Raw genomic sequence first — 18276 nt, 5'->3', positions numbered from 1 at the left:
AGAAAGACAGACACCCCCTCCCTCGGCAGCTAACCTTGATGTGCCTTGAGCAAGACATAAACTTCAAATTACTCCACTTGAGCTTCTCAGAAAACTCTGGCTGTACTCGCAGCTTCTATTTGAGTTTAAAAAAAAAAAAAAAAATTAATAAACATGCATTCATGCAGAACACTTAAAACTACTCACTTCCTCTCACACACACACACACAACAGCGTCCTATTCACACCAGTCCTGTGCATGACACCCACTTGAATCTTTAATGGATTTTAAGGGTCATCAGTATCTGGCTGGACGAGATAACATCAGTGTGGCAGCTATGACACCACTGGGACGACTGGGGCAGCACTGGAATCAGACTGTGCTAATCTGCCCGCAGGACTGACGCTATCGGTGCGCTCATCGCTGCCGAGAATGAGATCCCTCTCACGACCTTCAGCAGATCCTTATCGCGCTCGGACAAAAAAAAAAAAAACGTCAGTGTGTGTGTGTGTTTGAGAGTGCGGCCTCTCAGCCTGCGACTGTAACGCTGTGAGGGAGGCTGTCAAAAGCTTTTGAGTGCGTATGAATGAGTCTGGGAGGTATGGGATACATAGAGTCAACTGTATACTGCAGTGTGAATGCCATTTGCACTCCACAATTGAATTCCTTTTTCCTTGTCGGAAAGCAAGCAGACACGGAGGGATGACATATTTCTTTTAGTTCTGGGAGGAAAGTTATGTTTTTGAGGTTTAAATTGTGTGCTAAATAAACACTCTTTTTTAATCCAGGGATTAGATGAGCAGATCAATACCACCCACATATCGCTGTGTGGTAAAATCAAAGCTAGAGCTCGATTTCGTAAGATTAGCACAGAGATTGAAAAGAGTTAAGGCGGTAACACGTGTATCTCGATGACTCGATATTCCTGCAGCCTTGAACTCAGTCCACTATAGTCTCACCTCTTTTAACAATTTAACTGTTAATAAGACATTTGTGGTGGTACATTTACCGCCTCGCTGTCATTTCAGGAACATAAAGCTGCGTTCACACCTTATTTTGGCTGTAAGAGAAGACAGAAGTATTTCTCTCCAACATCAACCATGGCTAATTTTTGCATTTTTGCACTCCATCTCTTGCGGGAAACATCTGCAGAGAAGCAACTGCTGTCGTGTGTTGGTTTCACGACAACATCCTGAGACGATAACGTTCTCCTCTATTTTCAGCGAGTCTGTCTGTGCATTGACTCTGTACGGTAAACTCGCCGCGCCCCCCAAAAAAAGTGTGTCACATCTGGTGTGAACACATAACGCTCCAACCGTGGCAGACATTTCCAGCTGTCACTCAGGTCGGTCCTTGTCAAACGACGGCGGCAGCAGGAGTCTCTCTTTACAGCATGTTGCCTGTGTTCTGCGAGGCGTTTACGTCATACACAGGAATTATAGATTACAGATATCGCATTTAATTACCCTGTATCGTACTGGCTCATCAGTACCAAGTGTTTTCAAGTCATCAAATTCTCTTCACTCTGCACAATGTCAAAATCACCAAGGTGTGCATGCCAGGGAGATTTTATCATTAGCATAATCAGCACCTCTAATATAATCTAAAAGTTAACTGTAAAAACTGATTACTGATTATTTGACGTGGCACAGTGACATGCCAAAAGAGCAGTGATGAACTGTGTACTATTTTGGGCTACACGCGGTTTAATGCTAATACGTTGCTACAGTCTGAGCTAATCTGCTGCTACGTGTTGCCTCATATAGTCTTTATTTGTTCTTGCAGCTCTTGGCAAGAAAGCACACACGGGTGTTTTCCTATCGTCTCAGAGACTAAGTCCTTGACGACGCAGCAACTGTCTGTGAAACTTCAACTGAGAGTCCGACACGCTGGAATTCCATGCATGTTCCCGACAACCGCACATTGTTTTCAGGTAACACAAGTTCCTGTCGGATTCTTGAATGTCTAAAACACAAACCTCCATTGTACTGAGGAGGTGCCAGAAATGCAGAGATGTTTATCACGAAACCTCGGCAGACACAAAAATTCCAACCATCTGGCTTCGGTATGGAGTAAAATGGGACAATGAGTTTTGCTTGTTTTTGTCTGGAAAACACTGAATTGATTGAATTGTGAGGTTCAAACTAAACCCCAGAATATGTGATGATTACTGTAGTTAAAGGAGTTGTTAGTTATAGTTAGTAGAGCAGCATGACACGGTTAAAAGAAAATAAATACATAATAATAATGATCCTTTTGACAGATACTGTGATTATGATATGATTCATAATCGGCATTTTCAGGCAAACTTTTTCATCTAATGAATGAGATTTTCCGGGCCAGTGACTTCCCGAAGAACTGAGGACTTCATCATAGTGCTGTTATATAACTTCAATATGTGTAATTCAATTTCAATATTGCACACAGATTTTATTATTTTGCTATTCATTGTGCAGTCCTATTTAGTAGTGGCTGTTATTTTGGGAAATGTGTTTTAATTAAAAATATGCCTGTTAGTTACTTGTGTATATCAATATCACATATATAAAGCAATAAAAAGGGCTATACTGTCTGTGTGTGTATAACTATATGTATTACATTATTTATTTATCATCAATATTAATAAAACGGTTGCATCTTTGTTCATTTATTGAGAGAATTATCTGATGTATACGTTCGTCAACAACGCTTTGACTCACAGCGCAGTTATTAAACCGTCCTATCAGTTGTTGACCAAAGCATTTTTGAATTTGAAAAGATATCGAAAAATGACATAATCAGAAATTTAGAGTGAGAAAAGTAACTGACAGAAAACTATTTCAATGGGTTACACTTGCCAAAGCAGAATCACACAGCAGCACTTCCCATAGGATTGTAAATCGGCCAACATACGACACACAACATCTGCTTTTTCATATCGTGTGCGGGAGCAACAAAATGGATTTTCATCACTCCCGTCAATTCGTGAGGAATAGACGCAGCAAACTTTCCCTCCGTCACTCTAATCAGCCATGCAGAGCCAGTGGTGATACTGAAAAGATTGGATTTGAACCAAGAGTAACACGACGGGAGTTTATGGAAATACAATTCACGAGCGCGCACAGGCGCCTGCCATGTTTGTGCATTAGATTTGACGATTTCTGATGGATGCTTTTAGTGAAAAATAATCGATATGTGTTTATTGACGGACAAACAGAGGGACAGTAACAGAGAGGGGAAGACAGAGTGAGGGATAGAGAGCAGCTGCAGCCCAGGGAGAGTAGGAAATTGAAAAGTGTTCATCGGCAGCTCAACTGTTTAATTGTAGAAGCGAATGGAAAATCCAATTTGTTTTTGCTGTTGTCTCGCAAAGCACCCTCGCCTCTGTTTTATGCACCTGCAGTGGTTGATTAAATTGTGCTTAGAACCTGAAACAAGCCCAAACAACACAGAAACAAACCAGCGCTTGTTGGGGAGACACAATTTTCGGTCCTAACACAAAATTAAATTGCGTTTGCTGTATTGTTACAGTTTAATTTTACGAACAATTTACTATAATTCCAGCTTGCCTGAGCCAGGCCTTGTAATGTTTTCCTTTTTAAAAGGCATTTCTGATCGTAACTCATCCATAACATTGGAACAGAAAAGCAGGGGAAGAACAGAGAAGGGGAATGAAAACGCCGCTCTGATTCATTTGCAGCAGGACTTGGGACTTTGTTTAGAAAAGCAGCTCAGTGGACCATGCCGTATCTGTGGAACTGTAAATCATAGTGAAATCATTTTCAGAGGAGGGGGAAGAGACAATGGGTTTGTGTCAGTGCGGTGGGACGATGTGTCCTGCACACTGAACACAAAGAGCTGATAAGAAGCATGACTCAGCTGTGTTGCCTTTTATCACAGGGAGCCGTCGCCAAATCCATTATCCACTTTCCTATGACACTGCAGGGTTTGAGTCAGATTACTTTGAAAAGTACTTAGGTAACACAAAGTAATGTCATTAATTACGACGTGTGGAGCAGCGTAATCCATTACATTAATTCATCAGATTACATTAATAGAGTGCTTGGGGATCATTTCAAAATCAAACATTGAACCCTGTATGTGAAACACTGATGCAGCTCTTTCAAATACATAGCTCAAATCTTTAAAACAGTTTCAATGAATTTTGCATATTCAGTCGGGATTCACTGATTAATCAAGGAATCAATCATTAGCTGCAGCTCAAAAACTAAAATGGCGGAACCTAAAACAAATCCATTCTTCGACCAAATTAGCTCGATAATTGTGAAGCAGCTGACGTTGCGATCTTTTGCGGCATGACAGCGACTTATTTATTGGTCATGAACAAAATCACACTTGACCCGAGGTCGCATTATCGGAGAAATGTCCGTCATTGACAGATTTTGTTCTGCCATGATGGGAAAATCTGAAGGCTGTGCGTCATTTTCGACAGATCGAACACTGAGAGCGATCTACCGTGACGTCAAATAAATCACACACAAAACCGTTAATAACCACCTATAGACCACCTATTACAGCGCCATGCACTGACCTGTACTAGATCTGTCTAGAGCATCATGGAGGGAACTACCCCTTTAAGCATTTGGGCTTTATCTCCGACCAGAACACCACATTCAGTGTCTCTTGCTATTGGGTCTGTCCGAGACAAAAACACAGAACCTAATGACAATCTGCAGCTGTCTCTCTCTCTCTCTCTCTCTCTCTCGCTCACTCTCCCATGATGCGTTTGATTGCGCTGAAGCGAGCAGGAGGAAGGTTCGAGTTCATTCATGGCAGGCTACAGAAGGTTCAGTTTAATCTTAATTGTATATAATTTGCTCACATGTTTAATTGCGATTGTCTAAGACAATCTGCTGTGTTTTAGTGGCCTCCTCCTCTTCTGTGCCTGGAAACTTTAAGCCCTGTAAAGGTTATTGTGGGGTTGTTTTTGAAAATGAAATACTATTAGATAAACTATGTGTCATTACCATCAGATAAAAATAGACTGTGATGGCATTTTTAATTCTACTATTATACTTTAAGGGGCAATGATGTCATTTGAACCGTCCATCTTCACACAAACTCTTATTTTCCCTTCCACAACGCAGTGTCTCAGAAATGTTTACACAAATGTTTTTTTGTAAGTAAAAATTTCAACAACAATCTTAAAAAAAAAAACACCAATCTAATCCCACATTCTTCTCAAATATAATCTCGTCTGATTATCGTTACTCGTACGTGTGATCTGTTTGCGTCATGCAGATTATATATAATCCATTCCCACCACGTACAACGTCCCATGTACATTTGCATGCAGTGGATCGCATGTCACAGGTCTCTAGTTAAGGAATAATGTGAAGAGTATGTTAATGTGTTTCCTACACTTAAGTTACTTAAGTGTGCTCATGTGCTCTAAAGCCACTCTGACCCACTTTTTGTTGCATGGCACCGAACGGAGCACATGGGTTAAGATGGAAGAAAATGTGACCACAAGTTTGCAGCGAACCTCATTTCAAAGTGCATTTCTGTAAAATATCAAGAACCATCAAATAATCGTGGACAGGCCTTATAGTCACTGGTACAGTAAACTGGTACAGAAGATTAAAAACTTTGCGAGAAAGACAGACGTTTTGCCACATTGGCAGCACAGCTTCAGGAAATATTGTTTTTTTGTCTTCTGAGCTATTGGACAGATTATCCTCAAATGTCTCCATCACATTTAAACAGAAATACACGCAGTGATCACCTAACCATGTCAAGAATTTCAATTCCATTCCTTCTATTGATCTACATATAACAGCACATTTGGATATTTGGTGGACACAGTTTGGAAAATTGCAGCGTTTGCGAGGTCAGTGAGAAGCGGCATAAATGATCCGTCAAGCAGTCGTGGAAGACTTTCAGGTTAAATTATGAATGATCCACGCTAAATACAGAGGGGCCTAAAATCATCGGCCCCCTGTTTGAGGGAGAACTCAAACATCCCATACCTGTCTTTCATCTGCATCGTCTCCTTTTCCTTGTCTCCTCGTCTTCTCCCTCGTCTCTTTCCTTCACACAGAGCTGTGCTGTAATTGATGCAGTCTGTGTCCAAATAGAAAGTAAACATAGTCAGTAATATAACATATACATATATATATACATATATATATACATATATATATACATTTACATATATATATATATACATATACATATATACATATACATATACACATACACATACACATATATATATACATATACACATACACACATATATATATATATATACATATATATACACATACACATATATATATACATATACAGTACATATACACATACATATATATACATACATACATACATATACACATATATATATACATACACATATATACATATACATACATAAACATATACATACATACATATTTATTTATATACATACATACATACATACATATAGTATATGATATATAGTCGAGCGATGCTTCATTTTAGCATGTTTCTCAACCCTTTGCTCAAACTGAACTCAAAGAGAAGTTTTTCATTCTGACACTTGATGGATGGGTTCAATCTTACACTGCGTTTCCTCCAAGTGGTACCAGGGCAGTACAGCTCAGCATGGTATGGCTCGGAACTGTAAATCCTGATCTGGCTTAAGTTTTCACTGTGGGGATGTATAAGCCACATGGCAACCGCTGAGTCAGCAATGTAAATAGACGGATATACCAGGGCAAGAGTGTAGCCCGCCAATGCATTGAAAAGAGAAGAATGGGACATGGTAAACACTGATGTGTTCTGACACACAAAGAGCCTTGAATCCTCCATCTGCTGTAATGCACAGTACATCTCAAAAATGATTCATTGGATGTTTTTTTTTTTGTGTCCGAAAGTGATGATTTTTCTGTTGATCGATCAATGGGCTGCAGTTGGTGTAGGTCCACCTTTTAAACTTCTGGACCATTGAATGGGATTCCTCAACATTAGAGTGCCAAAAATGCAGCATTCTCACCAAGCGGCGGTTTAGTTCCGTTTGGAACGTCACACAATTATTTGTGTTTCCACAAAGGTATAATAATCAATCCGTACCAACAGTTATTTGGCACCCCTTCGTTGAGGTACCAAGCCCAGTGGTCCAGCTCCTTATCACACTTTATCGACTGTTCAACAGTAGAAGGAAACAGTTGTGTTTTTCTTTTCTCAAACAAATCTCGTGTTCTTCTTATGACAAACAGCCACATTACAAACTTGGAGAGCTGGACGTCTGCCATCGTTGCCCCTTTTTCACTGCGTCACCTTCTTTTTCATGGAATTTACTGGTGAGCTACACTTTGTGGTGCTGGTATGACACCATGTAGGTGATGCAGATGTGTCAATAGCTACATAATTTACACATCAGGCCCACACACCCCCACAAGTCAGATCAGGGTGTACTATTCCACACCACACTGTGGATCCCTATGTGTGACAGTAGGGATCAGCTATTTCACTACCCTTCACAACTTAGAAACACCAACAATTGCACAATGTATGGACCACTGGGTGAAAACTGGGCTTTAGAAAAACAAGTTATTCACTCAAGTCAAACTCAGAACAGCACACTATGCTTGACCACAGATTACCTTTGTTAAACCCCACAGAACCCATTCATTCCGCGACATCTACGATTGCCTGGAGACTCCTGGCTTCGAAGAAAGCGTGGATATTTTTCATTGCATCAGATGAAACTCAATACAAGAGTAACAGTAACAGTATGTAAATCTGTCCCTAGCTCCTCACACTCATTGCGTAAAACTCTGCACCACAGTGATGATTAGAATATACACCGTGTCAGACCTGAGAAAGTGTTTCAGATGGCCCATCGGGGAGAGAGATACCTTGGCTTCATTTTCACTGACCCTGCATATTGACTGAATTATAAATAATGGAACAGTTTGCTTTAGGAATGCCTGTCCATAAAGATGCATCTTGTTTTCCCTGCAACCATTGCAGTATATATACAATTTGAGGAGATCAGTTCAAAATTTTACAGTGTTATAATATGGTTCACTTTATCTGTGCCAGTTGTCAGATTGCTTCGACTGCTTTTTAGCATAGTGCGTGAAAAAGGGGTGAAAAAAAACCCACTGAATATGAATTCTCCTGTTCATCCCTGTGATGAATGGAGGGACACTGCGGCAGACATCTAGCAGAGTATGCAGTGAGTAGATATGTATAAGATATGACGTACAGTAGATGGAGCATTATTATATTCTGAAACGCCCGAGGGCAGTTTTATCACACTCCATATTGTTTATACAGCTATTCTCCAGCAACTTGCTCCATGACATTAAAGCTGCCATACTATCTTTATAATGTAAGAAGGGTCACTCGCGGTGACAAACATACGCAGAATTATCAGCTCTGAGCTCGGCAGTTTCTCTCACCTTGGCTTTGTCCTTCGGCTCGTGGTTAAAGAAGTGCGACACATGTCTGCACGGTGAGGTGAGTGTGGCATTTATTGCCACTTTATTAGAAGTAATAAGGATAAATGATCTTGGCGGGCTCTGTTCAAAAGGAACTCTGACATCCACCTGTGAATAAACCACATTATCCATACCGCAGAGCACGACCCAAAACACTGACCCCGCTCTGATCGATAATAGACATGAAAATATACTGTTCAGTCAAGGACACTGCAACAGTGTGGACGCCTGCGGCTCTGCTATGATTACGTTAGTCCTTTATGAGAACCACCTTAAAAAAAGGCCCAGTGTGGAATAATTAGTGACATCTAATGGTGAGACGACATATTGTAAAAAGCACCTCCCTTTCCCAAGTGTATCAGGGAACAATGGTAACCTTCGTATACCAGAAAGGATAAAAACTCTTTCAAAACTCTCCCTAGACTTCCGCTCTATCAGCCCTTTCTTCTGTGCATTGTAGCTTCTCCTTCAAAAAAGGAGAAGCACACATCAGTTTGGGGCTGCATAGAAACATGTCGGCGCAAGATGGCGCTCTGTGTCGTAAAGTAAATATAAAAGGCTTGTTCTAAGGCAATGTAAAACAAACACATTTGATTTGAAAGTGATTATACACTTATACCAACATACTTACGGGTAGTAAAAAAGCCGTCCTAGCTCTAACAGACTGAACCTTTAAAATCCATAATAGACTATGCACAACAGACGGCAACAACACGACAGGATGTGCAAAAACTCGATTCACATTAAAAGCAGGATTGTAATTCCACAGATTTGAAAATACTGCCTTATTTCCGTTTTTTGGAAAATTGCAAAACACTCCTATTTTTAAGCATCCAGAGCGTGCAATTTGGCCGGTGCCATGTTGACCAATTGCAACCAGAAGTCCAAAGGTTAGGCACCAATTGGATGATACCACCTGTCAAGTGCTAAAGAAGGAGACTTGAAACTAACAATAAGGCCAAGCTCATTTTCTAGCAGACTTCCATTTAAACCAAGTTCATTTTGCAACCACTGAAGTCTCGCCCTGGTGGAATATAATAGAGAGGCCAAGCAATGAAACTGTAGACAAGAAATTCCTGCCTTGAAAAATCTGAAGGAGTTTGAGAAGACATGCTAGATACATGTTTCACAAACACAAAGACACAGTCAGACGACTCAGGAGGCCACGATGGTGAGTCATCATGTAGCACTGTATTACTGGAAACATCTGAAAAGCAGGCTCCTCCAATGTCAACAAGCGGAACGACGAATAAGCAGCACCGACTAGTATTAAAAACTATTTGATTCTCTGAGACCTATGAATGTTGTCAGTAAAGGAATGGAAAAGGTAGATGTTAAAAAAATGTACCGTATCATTTTTGAACTGATAATCATTTCAAAATGTTTGTTTGCTCGTGAAGTTAAAGCAGAAATGGTTTGTTCCGGGGAGATTGGGGGCTGTCTGTACTCCCTGTACGGTCTGTTAGCAAAAAAAAACAGCCTTGAAGACCTGGGTCGCCGACCTGGAGTCCTCAGAATCAGGACGTCTTGCAAAGTCTCAGGTCTCAGGAGCCTACGCAAGTACCGACTATACAACCAGCTCAAAGACAGTCTCCGTGCAAATGGAAGCAGAGAAAACCACTGTCTAGGGAAGCGAGGAAGAGGAAACGACTGAGTAAACATCGGGCTGGCTTATTTCGAATGTCGGAAATTGAAAAACGATGGCTTCATGGCTTGTGTTCGACATCTCTGTTGAAAACTAATGTCCAGGACAGGGTAAGGATCAGCTGTGACTTTTTACGACAGTGAGGATAACGTGGTAGACGAAGGATGGACGGACGTAGGGGGCAAAAAGAGAAGAAAAAGAAAGAAAAGAGCATGTGCTGTACACAGTGTTGTCAGCTGCTCATACTGAATACAAAGGTTACAGTGAAACTGTGTTATCTGGCGGATATTATTTAATTGTTTATATGAGAAAAATGTCAAAAAGACAAATGAACGCACATCCACACAAATGTACACGCTGACACAAACACAGATATCACTGCCTAAAGCAAGAGGTGTGCGCTGTTATCATTTCCAAGAGGATAAACAATGTTAGTGAGAATACTAATCTTGGTGTACCAGCTCGGAGCGTCTCCTCTACAGCCGCGGTATAAATAGCATAATTAGCCACGGGAGGAAACACAAATGCCACTTATCTCACTAACTGCTGCACAGGATTCTACATTCCTCATGCACATTCCTGCCTCCGATTCATCCTCCAGTGCCACGCCTTCACGACACACTCAATAAGTGAGACTGAAGGGAGATTCACGTAGGTAAGGTCGGGGGAAATGCAGGGAGCTGATAGAGGAGAAATGCTAATTTACACCGAGTTAATATTCTCTTTCATGTGCAGCTTCTGGAGGCTGGGACACTCAGGCCTGAAGGCAGTGGGGAGGGTGTGCATACGTCAGTTCTCATGTCAGGTGTTTTACCAGGTGGCTGAGTACGTGCAAGACAAGAGGTAGACTTTTAATGTGTGGAAGCAGGCAGACTCACACACACACACACACACACACAGCCGGAGAGGGAGTTGTTGAAAGTCCGCCGAGTCCTGTCTTAGAGGTCAGTGAGCCAGATGTTGTCCACTGATGCAGAGAGGAGCAGTGCGACATTCACTACAGTGGGCCAGTAATTCTCTGACAAGCAGAGAGCATTGAGGTGAGTCGTGACATTTTGCTCCAATATACAAGCAAAAAAAGGGAGATACAAGCTGGTGAAATCGAATGTTTTCAAAATCAAGCAATAAAAGAGAGGGGAAAAACAAGTTGGTTTCTGTTGCAACATAGATATATATACACATCAATATAACTCTGCTCCATTCTGATTCTGCAGGGAGTTTTGTATTCAGGTCACATTCCGGTCACACATGCGTTTCCATTCATACTAAAATGAGAGTTTACATCAGTCTGGCATGTCACGCGTTGGGACCCGATCCCACATTCTGTTACAATCCAATATGTTGTCTGATCTCGTGCATCTGTCGTCGACACAGTCAGAAATTTCCAGAATTTGCCGCATTGGGCGAATGACGACATCCATGTCACACAGACCAGAGCGGACGCGTGGATGTGGAAACAATCAATCAGCTACACTTCCCTCGTGTTTCTGACAAAGACGTTTCTCCGCGTGTTTGCTACGCCCGGAATTCTGAGTTATGTAATACTTAAACTGTCAATCACACATTTTCATCAACCCAGACTAAAATCTCAAGTATTATAGACTTAAACACTCCTTTACTGACAGGTGAAATAGGTTTGGCAACATATATATTGTGTCAGATTACTTCTAAATTCGGACTACCACGTTTTATAGTCGTGGTGGTTATACTGTTTCAGTTGCTCAATAATTGTATAAAAGATATAGTACCATGAAGACTGTTGCTTTAGTTAGAACGTTAAAATTGAAAGCCTTGAAGTAGGCGACAATGGTGCGTTCGCCAACTGTAAAGCTTCGTTTATATCATGAGATAAGAGATCAACGTTCATGTAAACACGCAAATAGAAAGTCATTTCCTGTCACTCATTCTGAGACAACGCAAATCAGATGACATTCGCTTCACTTCAGTGCGTTTACACATGCAAGTAAACATATGATCCTGCGGCCTAACTTGTACAAGTGCAAAAAAGTTCGCTCTAAGTTATGGGAAGAAAACTGAGATTTATGTAACGTTTTGCAGGGAACCAACTCTGGTGTCACGGCCGTGTCTGAATGATGCATGATTTTAACAGAGTGATGCTCAGTCTGACATTCTCACTCCTGGATTTAAAGTAAAGTACACAATATTAAAAGTGCTAAACGTATGATTCATCCTCCGCGCTGCGAGAAGGACCACAGCGTCCCAGTCGTATCACTTCAGTGATGAGTGGGAGCTGGATTGCCGCTCGCTGACAGTCATTCAGGATTATGACTAAGAGCGAGGTCCTTTTCACCCTCTCACCTTCATGCAGAGCGTGCTGATTGAAACTAGAGTGGTGGCCCACTTTAACCAGAATTATAGTGTCGGTGTCATGACAGATGGTGGCGACTACTCAACTGCAACACCTTTCAACAATCAAAGAAAATATGACCATAAAAGTTGTTTTTTTAAAAGATTGATTTGTACTCTTACAGATTTAGTTTTTGAACAGACGAGGGCCATTTTAAAATAAGTTATTCATGCATCTACAGCACTAAATATAACATGTAAAATTAATCTATAAAAATGCATAATAATACGATTATAAATGAGTGTACTGTACAGCAGAGATAATTATGTATAACGTGTTAAATTGTTTTAACTTCTGCTTGTGCTAAGACAACATATAACATTCAAGAACCTTGTTGTCGTTTGTAATATGAAATAAGTCAAAAATTCTAAGGGTCTAAGGTCCTTTTGGAGCATTTATTGGCAGACATTTAATATACTACTCCAATGTATGTTTGCATATGTTCATAATGACTTTAAAACAGAAATAATTTGTTTTTTAAATATCCTAATTCCAAGGTCAAACTACGTGTTTTAAGCATGATTATAGCCTGATCTGGCAAACGTAGGGTTCCGGGATGAAATTCAACAATCAAGGATGTATCTGGGATTCCTTGTGGCCTCATACGACAGACAGTCTGGCCCGTTTGATTTTTGTTCTGCCGTCTACATCATGTCCCGTCACGTCAGTGTCACTGGCTAACGAGAGCATGTGCAAAAGTAATGAGCGTGAACATACAAAGTTTCAAAGCAAAGGTGGAGTGATGAAGTTACCTCAAATGTCAGTGTCAATGTCAATGTTAAAGGAGTGCCGCTCCAACCTGTCCTCTACTCGCAACCCAGCACAGCAAATATCATACACAGCCATTGATGGTTTACAATTATCTCTACGGGTGTCGACTAGATCCGCCCCATGATCCAGCCCCTCTTGGTTGGGATGATTAGTTGGGTCAGGTACCGCTGTGTAGTCTGTCATGCCACAACACAATTGTATGGCTCTGTGCTCATGTAATGTGGCACATAGGGACCTTCTTAACAGACCAAATGATTGTGAAGTCTGACCTTGGCATTTAAACACTCCGTTTATACTTGAGGTGAGGGACTTGCCTTATGGAGGCTGTCGTGTTTCTATAGCAGCCTGAACAAACAAACCAGACAGGATTTTAAAGCAGAAGCTTAAGGGTTGAGTTTAAGTCCCGTCTCTATCATGGCAGCATGTGTATGTTAGCCCATTAGCTTTTTGTTTGTTAGCATGTTAGAATTTACATGTCAGCCCATTAGTTTTTGTATGTTAGCATTTGTATGTTAACCCATTAGCTTTGTGTTTGTTAGCATGTTAGCATTCATACGTTATCCCATTAGCATTTATATGTCAGACCATTAGCTTTTTGTTTGTTAGCATTTGTATGTTAGCCCATTAGCTTTTGTTTATTAGCATGTTAGCATGTGTATGTTAGCCCGTTAGCTTTTGTTTTGTTAGCATCTTAGCATTTTATGTTAGCCAATTAGCTTTCTGTTTTTTAGCATTTTCTGTGGCATTAGTTTGTTTAAATGGAATTAAGTTTTTTTTACAAATGCAACAATGTTTACAGTGTTTATTTAGACTTTAATTAATTAATTAATTAATTGTTGGATTTATTGATGGATTGGTTAACTCAATTTGATGTGATTTGAATGATTGATTTAGTGATCAACTGAGTGAATTGATTACATTCATTACAATAATAAGTGAACAGATTTAATTTAAAGGGCTGATGATTAATTATACCTTGTGACCCATTATAGGTCGGGTTTTTTTTTAAAGGAGCATTATGATGGCAAGCTAACGCCAAGGAAAAAGGACCATGTCATCCACAGATTGTGGTAGGATCTTTGAACTCTCTTGAACATAGGAACTAAAAAAAAAAGGAAAATAAGGAAATAAACAATTGATCTGGCAAGGACTGGAAAATAACTACAACTAAAGAAACTGGAAACAAAAGCAATATTTGAAACTGGAAAAGTTTATATTAAAGGCCTATTTTTTTATATTCGATTGCTTTGTGTTTGTTCATGGTTGCTAATTTACTTGATCAATACAACACTATTTAAACTGCATTTTGTGTTGTCTCAGTACTTTGCACCCTGGGCTCCCATAGAAACATACACTTCTGTCTCAGTTAGTTATTTGTTCATTTATGTTTATGTTGAAATAAGACTTGTTACACTTACTACTCAAACAAAGAAGAATAGCAACTCATTTTTGGTATTTGAAGGAAAGTGTTGTTCCCTGGCAGGAGTGAGTGAAGTCCTCCTTTATTATAATCTGTAGTCTCTCATTTAGACATCGCTAATTTTTACACTGGACCTTTAACAAGTTTATCAAGGCCAGTTATATTAATCATCTTGGTAGCTTACATATCTGCACTGCAGCTGACACATTCCATTAAACTGTAATGACTAAAATAAGTTTTGTGCAGTGCAACTTCAGCCAAAGGCATTCTTATAACTCAAAATCAGCTTGATCAGATGTGCTCCAAAAGTTGTTTCATTAATCAGGGACAGTGAATACACAAGGGGGACAGAAGCAAGCAGAGATATATAGATCAGATAATTAGTACAAATCACAAACTAAAATGCTGACTTTGCAAAAAAGGAGCTCTTTTTTTTTCAATCCACATCAACAACAAATGTGACGCCAGTGCTGTGGCCAAAACCCAAGTAAGGCAAAGGAAAGACAGACAAACCAATGAGGTAACGTCAGCAACAACCTTGCTTAGCTACCTCCTTTGAATCACATCATCGCCACTTTCATCGACAATAAAAGAACTCTGTCCCAGGATCCCAGGGTATGTTGCCCACTAGAGAAGCTTATTTTGCAATAATTACAGAGCTAGAAATGCAAAAGAAAGTAAACAAATCAGTGCATTTCTAACGAAGTCAAGCCATGAAGCTAACAACCAACACCACTAAAATCCCATGACTAAGATTTCACACTAAAATCATCATATCAAAAAGGCCATGGTTATAAACAAAGGACGATCAGCCACAACACTGAAATAACATTTTGAAGCTATGAGTGACTGATGTCTACAAATGAGAGAGCAATGAGAATCTTTACAATAGTTGATTTTGTCTTGTGTTGAAAAAATCTAGAAAAAGAAAAATCTATATGGCAGAATATCATGAGATACACTTAATCTATTGATTCAGGTGGTACTGAATCGACACAGCAGCAAATGCTGTGACGGTAGTTGATGCAGTGCTGAATAAAGCCAGTAAGTGGCAGCAGAGGTCAACTGTAACATGATGGCTAATGACGATGATGTTTAAAACTGTTGTGCGCAACTTTTCAGATGATATGAAAGTCTGTAGATTTTACACAATGCTTAGCTGCACACTACTGTCTCTGGATTTCTCAGTACAACACTGTTTTGTTTCTCGTGATGCGATTGAGGGAAGACAGAATCACAACAGCTACACTTCCTTAAAACACAGGTGGGGTAGCAAGATACTGAAACAAACCTTGAAAGTCGTCCTTTCAGAAAGATCTACAGGATCACCCCCCAGGCTTAAATGTGTGGTTTAAGCCTGGGGGGTAGATTCAACTGAAGTTACACACTGGCACTTTAATAACGTACCGGCTAGTATTTGGTTATCAATCAAGATAGCTATCATAAATCATATTGTGTCTTGGCCTCTGTATGTGCATATCGTATCATGTTGTTTTTAGAAAATACTCAGCCATAGATGTATCACATTGCTACCGTGGCTAAAGAATAAAGCTCTGGTATTATATCAATCACTCACTGTCTACCACTTAATCCTCGGTACACCCTGAATAATTAATCCCTGCATGTTTTTGAACTGTGGAAGGAAGCCGGAGTACACACACACACACAGAACATGCAAACTCTGGGTCAGACCGAGTCGAGAACCCGTCTTTCTGTTGCAAGGCAACACAGTGCTAGCCGCTACGACGCCGTGCAGCTCTGACATCACATCCGAAATTTAAATTTAAAATGCTCCGCCCTGATTTTAACCTAGTTCTTAATTCGTTCCTCACCAACTGTTGAAGTCTCAGTCGAGGAGTGACGTATTCGGTACTCCAATGGTTGTTAAAACAATTAAAGACATCTGCCAGGGTGAAATTATGACATCTTTGATCAAACAAAAAATAAATATGACTTTAAGGTACCGTCTGCTGTGTAGTACAACTACTTTCTCTAGGTGCACACGCGCGCGCACACACACAGACAAACAGTGACAGTGCTTTCCATGTCTGTCCAGTGGTGTCCTTCATGGATAGCTCCTGACAATCCATATTTCATTTCCTGCAGTGTTATGGGAAGCATCTCCCCAGAGGTTTCCACTTGTCAAACTGTCACATCTCAAAGGCCTCACAAGGAGAACTAATTTGTTGATGTTTGCCAGAAACCCACACATCCTCCTCCTCTTCAATTTCTATTTCAATTTCTAGTTCAGTGATTTCTTCTTCTTTTTTTTCTTTTGTTTTGTTTCTCACAACCTCCACCTCAGGTCTTAAGTCAGAGCAGCTGCGACACAGAGAGTGAAGGCACAGCCGCACTATTACTGGATGTGTTGCCTAACAGAGTGTAGAGCAACATCTGACACTTTGCATCCACTTTGCATAATTCAAGCCGTTTCATGCTCTCTCGTTAAGACCATCTAATATCCTGCCAAATAAATGTTATGCCTCTCTAAACCAGAGACCTTAATCCCAAACTGCAAATTTAAGTTTGAGTTAATTTTTTGTGGCAAAATAGTTCTGCTTTTCTTTTTAATCTCTTAGCTCTTCTTCACATCCTTTCAATACTTTTGGTATTATTCATCGAGCTTCACAGTAAGTGACTTTTGCTTTTAAATGTGGACTTTTCTTTTCATTATTTGTAGATTTTGTATGTATTTTCCATAATAAAACCGAGTTTGACAAAAACCAAAGTCCCAAACTCACTGTATTTAACATGAAATAAATCTATTTATCTTCATACATGCTTTAAGTAAAATATATGTAAAATGAACTAAATGAAACTCAGTTCACGCTTGTATCAAATGATTAATCACAAATGAGACACAAAAACAACATGCTGATCCTAAATGCATGCTATACAAACAACAAACAAAAGCTGCACTTAATAAACAACATAATAAACAAACTTACAGCCGCTGCTTTCTTGAGTTTAACAAAGATATCTTCAGTGATGAGCCCTCTGGTTTAGTTGAATGTGTTGGTGCTGCATGGCCGGCAAACAATCACTCTATTTCCTGCTTCCTGTTTTCCCATTTCCTGTTCATGACGCTTGGAGTCCACCAGATGTCACCATTTTGCAGAGGAATGGACACAAATACAAAAACAAAAAAAAGAATACCATAACATAGATGATTTGAAGGCGATAAGATACAAATAAATCTGGTGAAAACTAAGTTGGTTCCACTGTATTTGAAATAATTGACTCATTAATCCCACCAATGAAAACCTGGCTTGTGTGGTTGAACTAATTTCATTGGTACTCTTGTTATATTGATTCATTTATCCATTCATTGTCCCCCACTTCATCCTCCACATGAGGGTCGCAAGGCTGCTGGTGCCAATCCCATCTGACATAGGCGTGGTACACGCTGGACAGTCCATTGCAGGGCAAACATAGAGAGATGAACAACCATTTACTCACGCACATACACACACACACACACACACACACCTAGGGGAAATTTTAATTGAAGTTTAATTTACCTAATCCCCATATTGCATGTTTTTGGACATGTGGCAGGAAACCGGATAACCCGGATAAAACCCATGCACTGGGACACGAACCGATAACCTTCTTGCACGTGCACCACTGTGTGACCAGTCTTGTTTTTTCCTCTCTTGG

The 18276-nt window shown here is 40.1% G+C and overlaps 1 long non-coding RNA gene across 1 annotated transcript in view; it reads right to left on the bottom strand.

Annotated features, from left to right (window-relative positions):
* Positions 1-17802, bottom strand: part of LOC122783830 — a 77820-nt gene extending 60018 nt beyond the window's left edge. Inside the window, exons 1-2 of the long non-coding RNA XR_006362096.1 lie at positions 17565-17802; positions 5950-6043 (exon numbers count right to left, since the gene is read on the bottom strand). This is a non-coding gene — a long non-coding RNA (uncharacterized LOC122783830). The remainder of the gene's footprint in view (positions 1-5949; positions 6044-17564) is intronic.
* Positions 17803-18276: the final 474 nt, after the last annotated feature.

Source organism: Solea senegalensis, linkage group LG17 (assembly GCF_019176455.1).
Source record: "Solea senegalensis isolate Sse05_10M linkage group LG17, IFAPA_SoseM_1, whole genome shotgun sequence".
NCBI classification, from domain to species: domain Eukaryota; kingdom Metazoa; phylum Chordata; class Actinopteri; order Pleuronectiformes; family Soleidae; genus Solea; species Solea senegalensis.
The sequence above is the reverse complement of the archived record's forward strand: the minus strand, read 5'-3'. Positions and strand labels throughout refer to the sequence as shown.